Genomic DNA, 13,056 nt, shown 5'->3' with positions numbered 1-13,056 from the left:
TCTTCGAAGGCTCCGGCAGGCAAGCCTGTTAGCCGTAGCGAGCGTTATCGCGAGCCCGGCAATAAAATAGTGTAAACATCCGCGCATACCAGCATCTTTTTAGAACCTTCTAGCACGTTCTAAAACCTTAAAATATATATATAATATCATATTATATATATATATATATATATATATATATATAGCGATTTTATTTAGGAAACTTTATATTATTATTTTCCTGAATGCAAATGATCATATAGACGGAATTTAATACGATTACAGTCTTCAAAATAAGCATTATTTCTTTTAATACACATATCTTTGGATTAAAAACAGATACAACAACCATTCAAAATCCCAGAAGATCCATTTTGCAATCAGGAAATTAATACCGAGAGGAAAATATTATAATCATAAGGCGAACTACGTAATTAATTAACTTAGGTATTAAGGTTCTGTACAGGGATGTTTACGCGAAGGGCCTCCCTCCACAGAACCGAGATAACCGTCGAGACGAAGACGCGGGCCCGATTTTCCTAAACATTATTGGTGGAAAATCAGTCCCACCATCGATATTTTCAACCACCCGCCTCTTTGTCCACAATATAAAAGGGCCTGCAGAAGGCCAGGGAACTCAGTTATAAGTGCAGCAATAAGTAATCAATTTCGTTAAGCGTTTTCGTAGTCTTGGGTATCGAGTCTGATCTCTACGTTTAAGAATAAATTCCGAGCATCTAGTGTTAGCGAGACTGTGGCGACTGCTCTCATTCCAGAGCCACGACAAGGTAGATTTATTTGTGACACTGCGTTTCCGAACCCGATCATCACACTCATATAGTATCAATAAATAACTTTACTTTAAAGGAACAGTTACTGAAAATTAATGAAGCTTCTCTATATTTCTTGTTTTCGTTCAAATTGTTCATTCTGATTTCCTGGAGGATTTGCAACTGGCGCTGCCGAAGAGTGTGGCCCTAGTTGTTCAGGTTGGCGCTGCCGAAGAGTGTGGCCCTAATTTGCGACCATAATCCTACAGGAATCCGCGGATAAATACAATTCAATTCATTTCCATGCCTACTAAAAAGGGGCGCAGATTCCAGGAAAAGAAGCTCCGTTATTATCTCCGACTTGCTTACTCAAATAATCAGGACCCGGTTCCTCTCATCCAAAAATTAACGAATCTAGAAGCCGACCGAGCATTATCAAAGCAAATTCCGTACGTAACCCGCGAATTCACTTTGGACCACAATTATCCTGATTACCGAAACATCCGTAAGGGTGATCCTCGTCGAGTTGTTTATAAATTACGAGAGTTGTTCGGATTGAACCGTAAAGAAATCGAGATTCCGAGTTCATATCCAGTGTTACCACCTATCCAAGAGTTTTAATATACAAACAAGTTCTAATCACAACGGAATAAAACCGTAAACCAAACGTGTGATGTGTCGTGGAATATCGAACCCTTCCCGGCGTACCGATTTAGTACTAGAGTATCAACGGCAATCCGGCGTGATCGCGTGCATGAGATATACGGCGTATCTCCGACCTATAGACGGTTCTCTATTTTGTACCATTTGCTTTGTTAATAGAATTTTTCCTTCACTAAAACAAAATTATAATTTGTTATCAAAACACGATTTAATAGTGGGGTTGAGACGGCACGTTCCTACGTGCGTAATTTGCGATAGAGACCTTGCTGGGTACGCGCCGTTTTTCAATTGTGAAATCTGCTCCGACGGATATTTAGAGTTGCTCGATCAATTAAATTCAACCGGAGAGGATATTTTTGAGCTTTCAGACCCGACAGTAATTCGATCACGAGAAGAGTCGACGGGATTTCTTTCCCTCGCCTCCAAAAACAATGAGCTTCGCGATCCTCGGGAAGTATCCTCGTATCCTCGTATCTAAACATACCTGCAGTTATAATCACGGACAGTCGGAACGTAACACGACCGAGTTTCCACGGATTCTTATTACTCTCCGCGTTGATCTCATGGTCGCATCGCGAATTCGAATTGCAGCACGGTAACGCGAGAACGTAATGCTCGGGGAGAGAGAGAGAGAGAGAAATGTGAAAGCGGATTCCGTGAATTTAAGATTTAGGTAAAAGGAGTATTACGCGGAAAACGTTAATATTTGAAGTGAAACTTTAAAGAGAGCTTGCGAAGATTAAACGAAAGTTAAAAAATATTAATCCTTTGATGCTTTCTTCGTAAAGAGGGAACCAATGTGGGATAAAATTTTCAATTCAACTTTCCGATAGTGAAATAAAAATCATAGAAAAATGCTTGCTTCAAACTAGAATTCTTAGAGCTCTTCGAGTACACTTTTATTTCTCAAAATACATGTTTATCGCCGAGGGGTTGGTCACTGAGGTAATCTTTGTACAAGGGCTAGGTAATTCTTAGGGTAGTCTCAGATAATCTGAGGTAATCTAAGGTAATCGTGATACCATGAGCGATATATATTCAGTATATCTAACCGCCGAGAGACAACCAAATATCGGAAACGCAACCTTTCATATGAGTTCGGATCTATATGTCCGCCGAGCTGCCTACTCTGTGCTTGATTCTTTTGCTCTGTGCTAGTTTATTATTTTTTTCTGGTTTTATTATCGAAATCGATCAAAATGGAAAATTCTGAATAATCATCGAGGGAACTACCGGCTGAAATCAATATGGAAAATACGGCATTGATGAATTTTGACAGTAAATTGAAACTTTTGCCAAGTTATTTGATCAAACTGTTGTAGTATTAGGTAATCTTAAGGAATCTGAGGTAATTTAAAGGTAATCCGTATCAAGGGTAATTTTTGTACACTATAACTGCTAGTGACCAACCCCTTGTTTATCGCATAAATCTCTTCGAAAGTTATCATTTTAAATGCCAAAGAAAAATTTGGTTCAAAGAAGCTAATTCTTTTGTGGGAGGGCACGTTTACTCGCTACCTTCTTTTTAAGACGAAACCGTAATAAGAAACTCCCAACGAAGGTGCATTAACGTTAACTCTTCTACGAGAGGAAGCGGACTTCTTACTTTCTGATGGAACATGGCACGTTGCAAGTCAACGGCGGCTATCTTGGCACAGCATTGCAGCGTGTGAGGTCGTTGTGAAAAATTTGTCCGCGGAGATGTCGCACTCGCGGGAGCACGGGAGCTCCGCTTCTCACCGGGATGAAGATCTTAATCAAGCCTCTCTCCTCCCTCGTGAAATCCGCGGCAAACCGCGCGCACAGCGCAATTCTAAAGTTACGTCGTTTTCACTTATTCCCATGTCCGCGCGTGACTTCGCCCCCCTCGAAGAATCACAGTGCACAGCTTCCGCCGAGGCGCGTCTCCCCGACGCTATTATCCTCTTGAGCGAACTGTAAACTCGAGTACCTCTTAAGAGACGCTGAGGCTTTAACCGCGGCCAACCATCGCCGCCGCCACCACCAACACCACCGCCGTCAACGCGATATTGTGTCCTATGTGTATTACCCCCAGTGTCGCGCCCGTATTGCACCACCTTAGCTGTATTGTCGCTGCAACGTTGGAGAAGGGCGTGCGTGTTGGTGACGGAACTCACGCTACGGGCGTAGGTATCGTGCGTGTGCTCGTGGTGATGGAGCGCCCCCGCGCTTTATTACGAGTGCTGTTGAGAGAGTGCATCCCGGGTTGCAATGAAGTGATCCCCCGCTTGGTATCAGTTTTACTGCTCGTGATTCGAGCGCGCGAGCGGGATTTCCGCGCGTGTTTCTCCGCTCGTCGTTGGTCTCGCGTCTCGAGTGTGATTCACGCATTACACGCATGTAGGTATCGATATGTGTACCTGTATGCGCGCGTCATATTACCGCGTACATATCAATTATGCGTACATCCATCTAGCCACCGCCGACACGTGTCGCGGACCGTCGTGCATACGCACGTCTATGACATGGCCCGAGTGTCAGCTGGCTCTCCAAATAGGCGAGTTCCTTTGATCAGGTACAGCCATAGGGCCGTGCGATCGATAACGCGTGCGAATACAGAGCGATGTTCACGAGTTATCAAACGCACTCTCTTTCGCTCTGTCTTTGAAACTTTCACTATTTGCAGAATAATAAATGCACATCGCGCGCGATTAAATATGCGACTATCAAATTAACAATTTTAGCGGTTTGCCGGTAATGTTAAGCGCGGGCGTCAAGATGCATTCAACACGCGCGAACGCTCTCGAACGACGCGTTAGCTCGCGTTCCTCGCGAGCGTTGCGATCCACGCCGGGCGTTGCCTTGCCGGTTCATCTACCGCGGCACGCTTAGTCGCGGCGGAGAATACGTACGCGTATATGCCCGCGACTTTTACTTTCAAGGCATCGGGAGTCATCGTCGATCGCCTTCCCTCGATCGCTCCTCACGCTATCGAGTCACGATCAGTGGATCGTTCGGGGAGATGCGCGTACGCGCGCGGAGCGTTAACCCTCGGCCTGACGAGTCGCAAGATTGAGCGATGATCGAGGGGGAATCCGCGCGGCGATCGATCGATCGAAAACGAAAGTTCGCATGATCGCTGCCGGCTGATAACTGGGCATACGCCCGGTTACGGTATCGGACTATTGTATCGCGGAATAAGAGGCAGATTGAGCTGCCAGTCGGCCGGGGATCGCGCCTCCCTTATCAATCCTTCTGCGAGAGCGAAATCGCTATCCTCGCTCACACGTGACAACGCGTTGGGCCTCGGGCCTCTTCTACCTTCGAGTTTCCTCTTGCATTTCCTCTCGCGTTGCCTTCGTTACTTTGATTCTCTCTCTCTGTCTCTCTCCTGCTTCCTCTGCCTTTACATCTCTCATTATCTATCTCTCTCTTGTACTTCTTTGTCCCTAGCTCCCTTCCCTAGCTTTCTGCTTTTTTTCTTCTTCCTGCCCGGCGCACGTGAGTTGAAAATTTCCGACTTGCCGAACGCCGACACGAGGCGCAGCATCGATCGAACTTCCTCTCGTCTGGCTGCCTTAGGCACTGGTCGCGCGTTCAAGAGCCACGCGATTCGCTCGAATCAGAAACTTTGCACGTTCGTTGCCCATCGCCCCAATTCATGGACGAAATTGCTATTAAATAATTCTGGATGTACCCCAGGAGAATTGACCTCATCGAGTCCGAAAGCAAAGCCTTTGTTTGAAGATAGGAGATGGTAATTGACACAATGCCGTTTCTAAATAATCATACAAATAATATAATAATAATAATAATAATAATAATAATAATATATATATATATCTTGATTATAATATTATAATCAAGATTATAATTATTATAATCTTGTATGAAAAAGATATTTTATGTTAATCTTTGTATACTTAACTATAAATTGCAGAGATGGCTTTCGCGTAAGTTACTCATGTTTCCACAATCTTTAATTATCGAATCTCGAATATTTTTATGTTTTACTTTATGAGGACTAATGTATCGTATGTATCTTGTGATTAATGCCGACACGAGAATTTCGTTATTCATCTTTGATACGGCGGTAAATTCTTCAACAGAAAGCAGGGAGCTCCAGTCTGGGACGCAGATGTCGAGAATAGCTATAATACCAGGAGGCATGCTGAAAATTCGAGATAAATAAGTATAAAGTGGTCCCAGAGAGCATCGCGGCGGGCAAGTCCGCCTTACGATGATCGTAATATGATTTCACGAGCTCGCCGCGCGCGCTCTTTCTAATGGGCTTTCCATTCGAATTTTATATTCAACCGGCATAGTTTCACGGGCATATGTAAAGCGCTAGTTAACTTTACGTACATGCAACCGTAGTTATTTGCCGTTGGAATTGTGCAGATTTGCGTACTTGATCGGATTCGGGGCGCAAACCGAAACGAAGTAGGGTCGTTGAGGAATGAATATCCGGCGTAGGAAATATAGAGAATCGCAAAAATGAGCGATTTATGGCGGCTTCAAATCGCTTTAACTCGTTTCGCTATTGACAGATCCCGATGAAATTTTGCCGGCTACGCCGGCACTTCACGTCACGTCGTTTCGCACTCATTTTCGGTGTATGTACGCGTAATTCCCGGAGCGGTTTTGTTCCGCATACTAAACGCGCGTTAGCCCGACAAATCGCATTGTGCCGTCCGTAATTCTTGCTTCTGTCTCGCTCGTCGTCGCACCGTCGTGACGGTGTACGTGGACAGGTAAGTAATTCAGCGATCGACGGGATCGACGACTCCCTTCTACTGGCACTTCTTGCTCTCCACCATCCTCCACCACTCCGGTACGGTCGCGGGATGAAATGCAAATCGCTACTCGGCTACGGATCGGTGAATCCTCCCAGGATCCACCGCGACACGGCGCGTCTTGGCGCGAAAATACTGCTGCGGTCACGGGGGAGTTCGGGCCGAGACGCCCTCAATCTTCATCGCGGCACTTAGGAGTCCGCGTAAATTAATTCCCGGGGTTACCGGACGAATACAAAAGGCGGTGGGGTGTACTAAGTCACGCTTTCGCGCCGGGACCGGCTTTTCCTCTCGCGCGGCGCATTGCACTCCCACCGGGCCAGACGACGCCAGGCGCGCGTGATAGCAGTATTTTTTAATGCAAACCACGCGAGAGAACTTGGTCGCACGGAGGGAAGGGCATGAGCTGAGAGTTTGCGCCTGGGATTATAATTTCGTGCTTTATCCGGCTCATCGCGCATGTCCTTATTAGGAGAACGGCAAGACTTGAAGCACTGACGAGGAATTAGTCGGCTAGGAAATTTTTTTACGGCGGGACACAAATCTCTGATCTTCTCTCTTTTATTTCACGTCAAGAAAAATGGATGAGATGTGTATTCGAAGTGAGGGTTGCTTTCGTTAATACTATTGTTTCTCGTTCTCCCGTGCTGGAAATTTTCCCATGTCTGCGATAAGATACGCGACGCACGAACTGAGCAGGTTATTCCCAGCAACTTTTCGTTCTTTGTTCCCGCGGAAGTGGATACACAGCGTATATCCGAGCCGTAATGCGTCAAAGTGGGAACCGAACCCACCCTTAGTTAACTTCGTAACTTCTCTTGTTTCAGTAACATCGACCTAAATAAAACCCTCGTCGGCTCGCCCCTCGTCCCTTCTGCTCTCGTCACTGCCATCGCTCTTTATACCGGCGTACCTATCTCACGATCCAGCCAGGCACAATAGCACCGAAGCTACCGCTATCGCGTGATTCTAACGACACTATTTTCCCTCGTAACTCGGTCTTATCCCGTCGCAGATCTCGTCGAAACTTCGGAGTGTTTCACCTCACGATCCGTCTCTATGAGAGCACGGTATACTCACTTGGAGGAATAGGACCGTCATCTCGCACTAGCGGGCAGTATTTATAATGAAAAAAATCATTCATGCAAAGTAGGAAATAATTTAGGAACTCTTATTGCACTTTTATTTTTATGAAATGTTGCAGAGGGTTGGTCTTTGCAGAAGCACTTTATTTTCAGATATTGAATGTGTGCCGGAAAAATGTGCACGTAATTAATTAGGCAAACATATCCTGGTTTGTTTTATATTATAATTTAATAAATCGCACATATTCGGCGCGCGCGTGGCTGCACTGGTTGAGGTTTTGGAAATTCGGTGAGCTACGAAAACGAAAATTCCAATTTCTTGGTAGAATAAATACACATGCATGTGCAGACACTCGTCGCATTTCGGCGAGAAACATTTGCGGGGCAACTTTATGCGCCACCTCCCCCAGGGGCGGAAGTGTTTTTCTGCATCGTGGCAGATCTGATATTATATATTCGTGCCCATGTTTCTCTCTTTCTCTCTCTTCCCTACGTAAACCGCACGTCGTCCACGTACATGGGCACTGTGCATGCATATATGTATGTCTACATCGGACCGCCGAGTGGGTGTTATTAATTCACCTCGTACATCACACAGTCTCCCTGCTGCAGGGGTGGATGCGGTCGCCGAGGAGGCCGCGTTCACTCTGCCGACCAGGGGTGAGCGGGTGGGTGTGATCGTTGCGGGAAGTCTTAACCCATTCCGGAATGCTGGGGTGTAAGTGGGTGCGGACGTGTTGGTGCAGACGCCGGGTTCACTCGCGCGGGCTAGAGCAGACGGATTCGCGGAGGAGAGATCGAGGAGGGTCTCGGTCTTCGTTGGAATACGGAAAAACGATAGAGAAAGAGAGAGAGAGAGAAAGAGAGAAGGGGAGGGAAGAATACGAGGTTACCCTTTCCCTCGCTCAACGACCCTCTCGTCGATATTAAACCTGAGTCCGTTTATTAGCCCATTTACGGTGGAGACGCCAAGAAGGCGAGTCATAAAGTACAAAGAAACACGTCACGTTATTGCGTTTTCGGTGGCGACGGCGATGGGGGTGCTTTGGGGGAGCCTAAAACAAACGGCGAGAAATTTATGCATTCACTTAGCGGACTCCGAGCGGCGCGAAGCCGCGAGTTTCCGCGGGTTGTGAAGGCGGGGGTGAGTTCCGGCTCGGAGCGGAGAATGGGATCGCTGGTGGCGAGAGATCGTGCCTGTCGCCAAGATTGCGAGACCGCGCGCGGAATACGCAACTTGGTGGCGGCGACGGTGGCGTACGAGGGCGATTGCGCGTGAGCGAGAAGCAATTTTCCAGCGTCGTTCATGGAAAACAATTCCCGTCGTGGTAATGCTAAAGGTACCGGGGCTCGACAGCGTGCCCGGGAATTTGCGTAATGGAATAATTTCGCTCTCTTGATAGCGGGGTGCGAATCCGCTCCGCCGAGTTACGTTCCGTGAGTCGACGAAGTATTGCACACTTTTCAATATGCGTACATTACGTTATAATTCTCTTTCAAGATGCCCGAATTTTATCTTATCGTAATATCGTTTATCCGTTTATTTGAAGTATCGGAAAAATAATCGGCAATACTACAATTTAATATTCCGCGTTGCTGTTCGCCAACTTTTTTGAAAAGAATTGATACCGAGTGACTTCCCGCGACACATTCTGCACGCGGCGGGAGCTTATATCGCTAGCCACAAAGTAACTATTTGCGGACAATTCCAACGAATACCACAAATACCGTTAACCATTTTACGCTATCGTGCCGCAATCACGCCAATCGGACACGATCGCAGTCGTTTGCGCCACCGCGATCGCGTCACCACCGTATCATCGCCGTCAATTAGATGAGTGCTCTCGCGTCGTCCTGGCATTTTCCGTTTGCTCGTTACCGCGGACACCGCCGCAGTAGAGTCGCTGTTAAAGGGGGGAAAAGTCATTATCGTTCAGGATTCGCTCAGCGTTCCCGCTCGTGCTCGCCGCGCAAGCGGCGCGTTATTTAACTAGCTGGAAATTAGGTGGGTGGCGAGAGGCCTCTGGTGGCTGCATAGTGGAAGGTCGGGACACCGTAAAAGGGGAAAAGGCTGGAAGGGTTCGCTGCCGGCCGCTCGAGAACGACCGGTCGTGTCGTTACGTGTCTCTCCGTGCGAAGGTGTGTGCGTGCATATTACGTGCACTCGTGCACGTATATGCACATGGGCGCACACGATCATAAGGGTATACGTACATGGAAATACGATAAATGTGTATGTGTCGGTGTAGGTAGATGGGAACTCTCCGGCCTTGCACCTAGCCCACCGCGCGTGTAACTAATTGCGTTTGGATTCCGTCCACGATCGCCCGCGGTTTCCGGGGTCCGACTGCGCGGATACCGAGCAGTTCGCTTCCGCGAGTCGGAACATCGGTTAATTACCCGGCCGACCCCCCGCTCGACGTAACGGCAGAATTGTCGAACGGAATTTTAACCCCCTGCCACCCGCGCTCTCTCTTGCGCGAGCGTTCCCTCCCGAAGAAAGGCGGTGAGATTAGTCTGCAGAATCCGCGGATTCTGTACCTCGGTTTATCGGTGGACCGTACGTATCGGCCAGAGAGCATCGGAACGGATTTCGCTGCATTTTACACGGGGAGGTGATTTATTCCTGGCACGCTGGAAACGAAAACGCGGCGATCTCGTTTGATCAAGTCCGTGCGAAAAGCGCAGACGGAATTTCATATTTTTACGAGAGAAGTCGGGATAAGTTTTTTGGATATTCCGAATATTTCGGTGACGATTGGTTGATTGGTTGTTTGGAGAGGGGAAAATATATTTTAATAAAGTAAACGCGGTGATGAATAAACTTAGGAAAAAGAAATTTTATCGTCCATTGAAGGAGCAATGATGGCTAATGGATATATCGGAGAATTAGCGAAATGCGCTTACAAGTAAATTAGCATCTACTTGCATATGCAGTGTTGCAATTTGACTTGAATTTTAATCTCGCACGTTACCGTTCGGTTATTCCGCGTTTCTCAAACACATCAGACACGCTTGAATTACTCATTACCCGCGCTGCTGCGCCGAGGCGTGATACTCGCGACATCAATAACTCGCGAGACGCGCGAATTGGATTATGCGCTATTCGAGATGCGTGTTCCGTGTCGCGAAAGTATCTCTCGTGCGGCGTTTATAAATTTAGACAGTGATGTAGTATGTATGCCGATCTCTCTCTCTTTCCCACCCTCCTTTTCCTTCACCCTCGAACCTTCCCTGTCGTTACGCGACGAGCATGATACATGTGCCGGCGAGTTCGGGAAAGAGAGATCTCAGGGATACGTTCAAGCGTATCGCGTCGGCTTTAAGGGCACCCCTTGCATGCTGGGGGAGGACCGGGCGACACAGTCGGTCCCTCTGCCTCCCTGCCACCCCTGCTTTCCCACCGACCGAGCGCAAACTTCGCCGGGTGCGCCGACTTGCCGTCACCAACTCCCCGTCTGACGTTTCGTGCAAGACGCGAGTTCGCGCTCGAAAGGCTCCTTGGCAACCACCCTCGCTGACATTTATGGTACAACGCGGTGACAAATGAAACGTCACTGATAAGGGACGCCCGGCAAATTAATGCGTCCGCTCTCCCGCTGCTGGAGTAATAACGGGGCGCGCTGCTCAACGCTGATGACGGAGTGGATACCCGGATCTTTCCCGGTGAGGTACCCTCCCTCCTCCTTTCCTCCGTTATCGACTTATTGACGGATACTCTTGAATTATAGCGCCTGCTCGTGCCCGGTGTTGCGAGTACTCAGGGGTACGATACGTATTCCCGTATACAATTCTATCTTGTGAGTCTGTCTCGTAAAACGCAGAGGGAACCCGGGATTGCTCGAGGTACTCGCGCGCGTGAGATCAAGATCGTCGAAATATATTTTCGAAGTACTCGAGATTTTACGAGTGCCTCGGTTGCATTTGACGGGGGTCAATGCCGCCCTCGTCAATTATAATTGCAAAGTACAATAATAATGATGAAAACGTCGCGCCTGTGTTCGCGGCTGGTATCCTCGCGCGAGCAGGTCGTAATGGGATTTGCGATGCAATCGACATCGCGACGACCGAAATGCAGTAACGCGAAGCACTATAATTCCTTTCGCGCGACAACAAAACGTGCATTAATCTGCGCGAGAAATACGTTCTCGGATGTGAAGATGCGGCCATCCCCCGATCGCAACTTCATTTTAATTGGAAAACCGCTCCTCGCGCGCGGGTCTGCGCGATCCCTCGCGATTTGATTTTCGCTCTTACCTCGTTGTACCGCGAGACTTCAGCGGCCGCTTGTTAATTCCAGCGTGCACGCGGTTCGCCGGCGCCGTCGATATGGAATATTCATGCGTTCGATTACCCGGTCCGGCAGCTGCATAATTCTGTCGATGATCATAAAAAACGTCGCGTACAGTCACGGATCGTACGAGCCCGAGCGTATCATAATGGAATTTGTTTGCGCAGCGCTCGAGCGTCCCGACGAGAGTGAGTCGGGCGAGCCGCGCACTCGTTAGCTTTCCGGGTCCACCCTCGAGCGTTTCATCCGTCCTGTTCGCGGGGTTATGCATTATTACTCGCGAAATGGACACTTGCCGTTGGAGCGCAGCATAGCTAGATCGCACGTGCGGTTTCTCGCCGGTGCGATAACCGAAATTGACCTTACTCGCGTCCCTTACTCGCCGGCGCCGCCGCGGTTTATATCCGCTTTTTATCCGCTCGAATACTTCGCGAGCGTGAAGTAAGAGCCGGCGCGTGTGGGTGCTTTCTGGGCAGATCTGGGGAAAAATCCGACGGCCAATGTTCGCTCGATTGAAAGCGGCGATAAATAACGATCAAGTTTCATTAGGATGAATCGGCGGCTAATGGAATCGGTTGATTATAACTGACAGCGCGGCGATTCGATAAATTATCGCCTCGGTGCGGAGCGGCCACATTATGCAACGTTCGGCCGATGCGACGCGACGCGACGCGATGCGATGCGATGAGCGCGATCGAGCACGACAACGACCGGAACGCGATTCAGAGTTCACCCTTAATTCACTCTTAAAAAAAGAGATTGGTCGCGTATCGTATCCCATTATCGTTTCGCGTTCGTTGTTTCTCATCGTCGCTCTTTCTCTCTATTTTTTCGCTCCCGTTCTGGAAAAGCCACGCGCTGCGCTCGATCTCTCTGTCTTCTCTTTGTTGTTTTTCTTGAAAAATCACGCGAGTTACCACGCTCCTCATACCGCGCGGTTCGTGCTTTCACTGCGACACCACACAAATTGCACTGTCGATATATCACGTCCGCGTGGACAGTAAGCAGGGAAGTTTACGCGAGGATATAAAATACGACTGACCGCCCAGGCGCAAATAGGATTGCGCGAAATTAGAAATCCGGATATCTCACCGTTTCCCTGTGTCTCTATTTTTGTTTGCTCCGTGGCAGTTTTCCGTTTCAAGCGCTATTATTCGCGTTATCGGGCCGTCAAGTTGGATTCCTCGCGCTCGCGTCGTTGCACGTGAAATATTCCGCGGATTGTCGACCGATCGTCTCGTGCACGAATCCATGCATGATATTTACGAGCTAAATTTCTTTCAGGTTGTTAGAAGCAATATTATTGGATTTTTCCCCGCTGGTGAACATTTTTTAACATTGCAGAATGCTATTCGCAATCCATTTCATGCGTAGTCAGTACGGATTGCTCGGTGAGTCGTGCACTGCCAGATGGATACCACAAAAATGTTACTCGAAACGCCGTTTTGCTCCCTTTTTAAATTTATGACTCGTTGCAAAGCATCTACACGCCGGGGCTATGGGCGGAAAAC

At 48.1% G+C, this 13,056-nt stretch overlaps 1 protein-coding gene across 1 annotated transcript in view; it reads left to right on the top strand.

Moving 5' to 3' along the window:
* Positions 1–13,056, top strand: part of LOC105280980 (autophagy-related protein 16-1) — a 433,806-nt gene that overhangs the window by 23,186 nt on the left and 397,564 nt on the right. The gene's annotated exons all lie outside the window — the stretch shown is intronic.

The sequence above is a fragment of the Ooceraea biroi genome, chromosome 1 (genome assembly GCF_003672135.1).
Source record: "Ooceraea biroi isolate clonal line C1 chromosome 1, Obir_v5.4, whole genome shotgun sequence".
NCBI lineage: Eukaryota > Metazoa > Arthropoda > Insecta > Hymenoptera > Formicidae > Ooceraea > Ooceraea biroi.
This window is presented reverse-complemented; position numbering and strand designations above follow the sequence as displayed.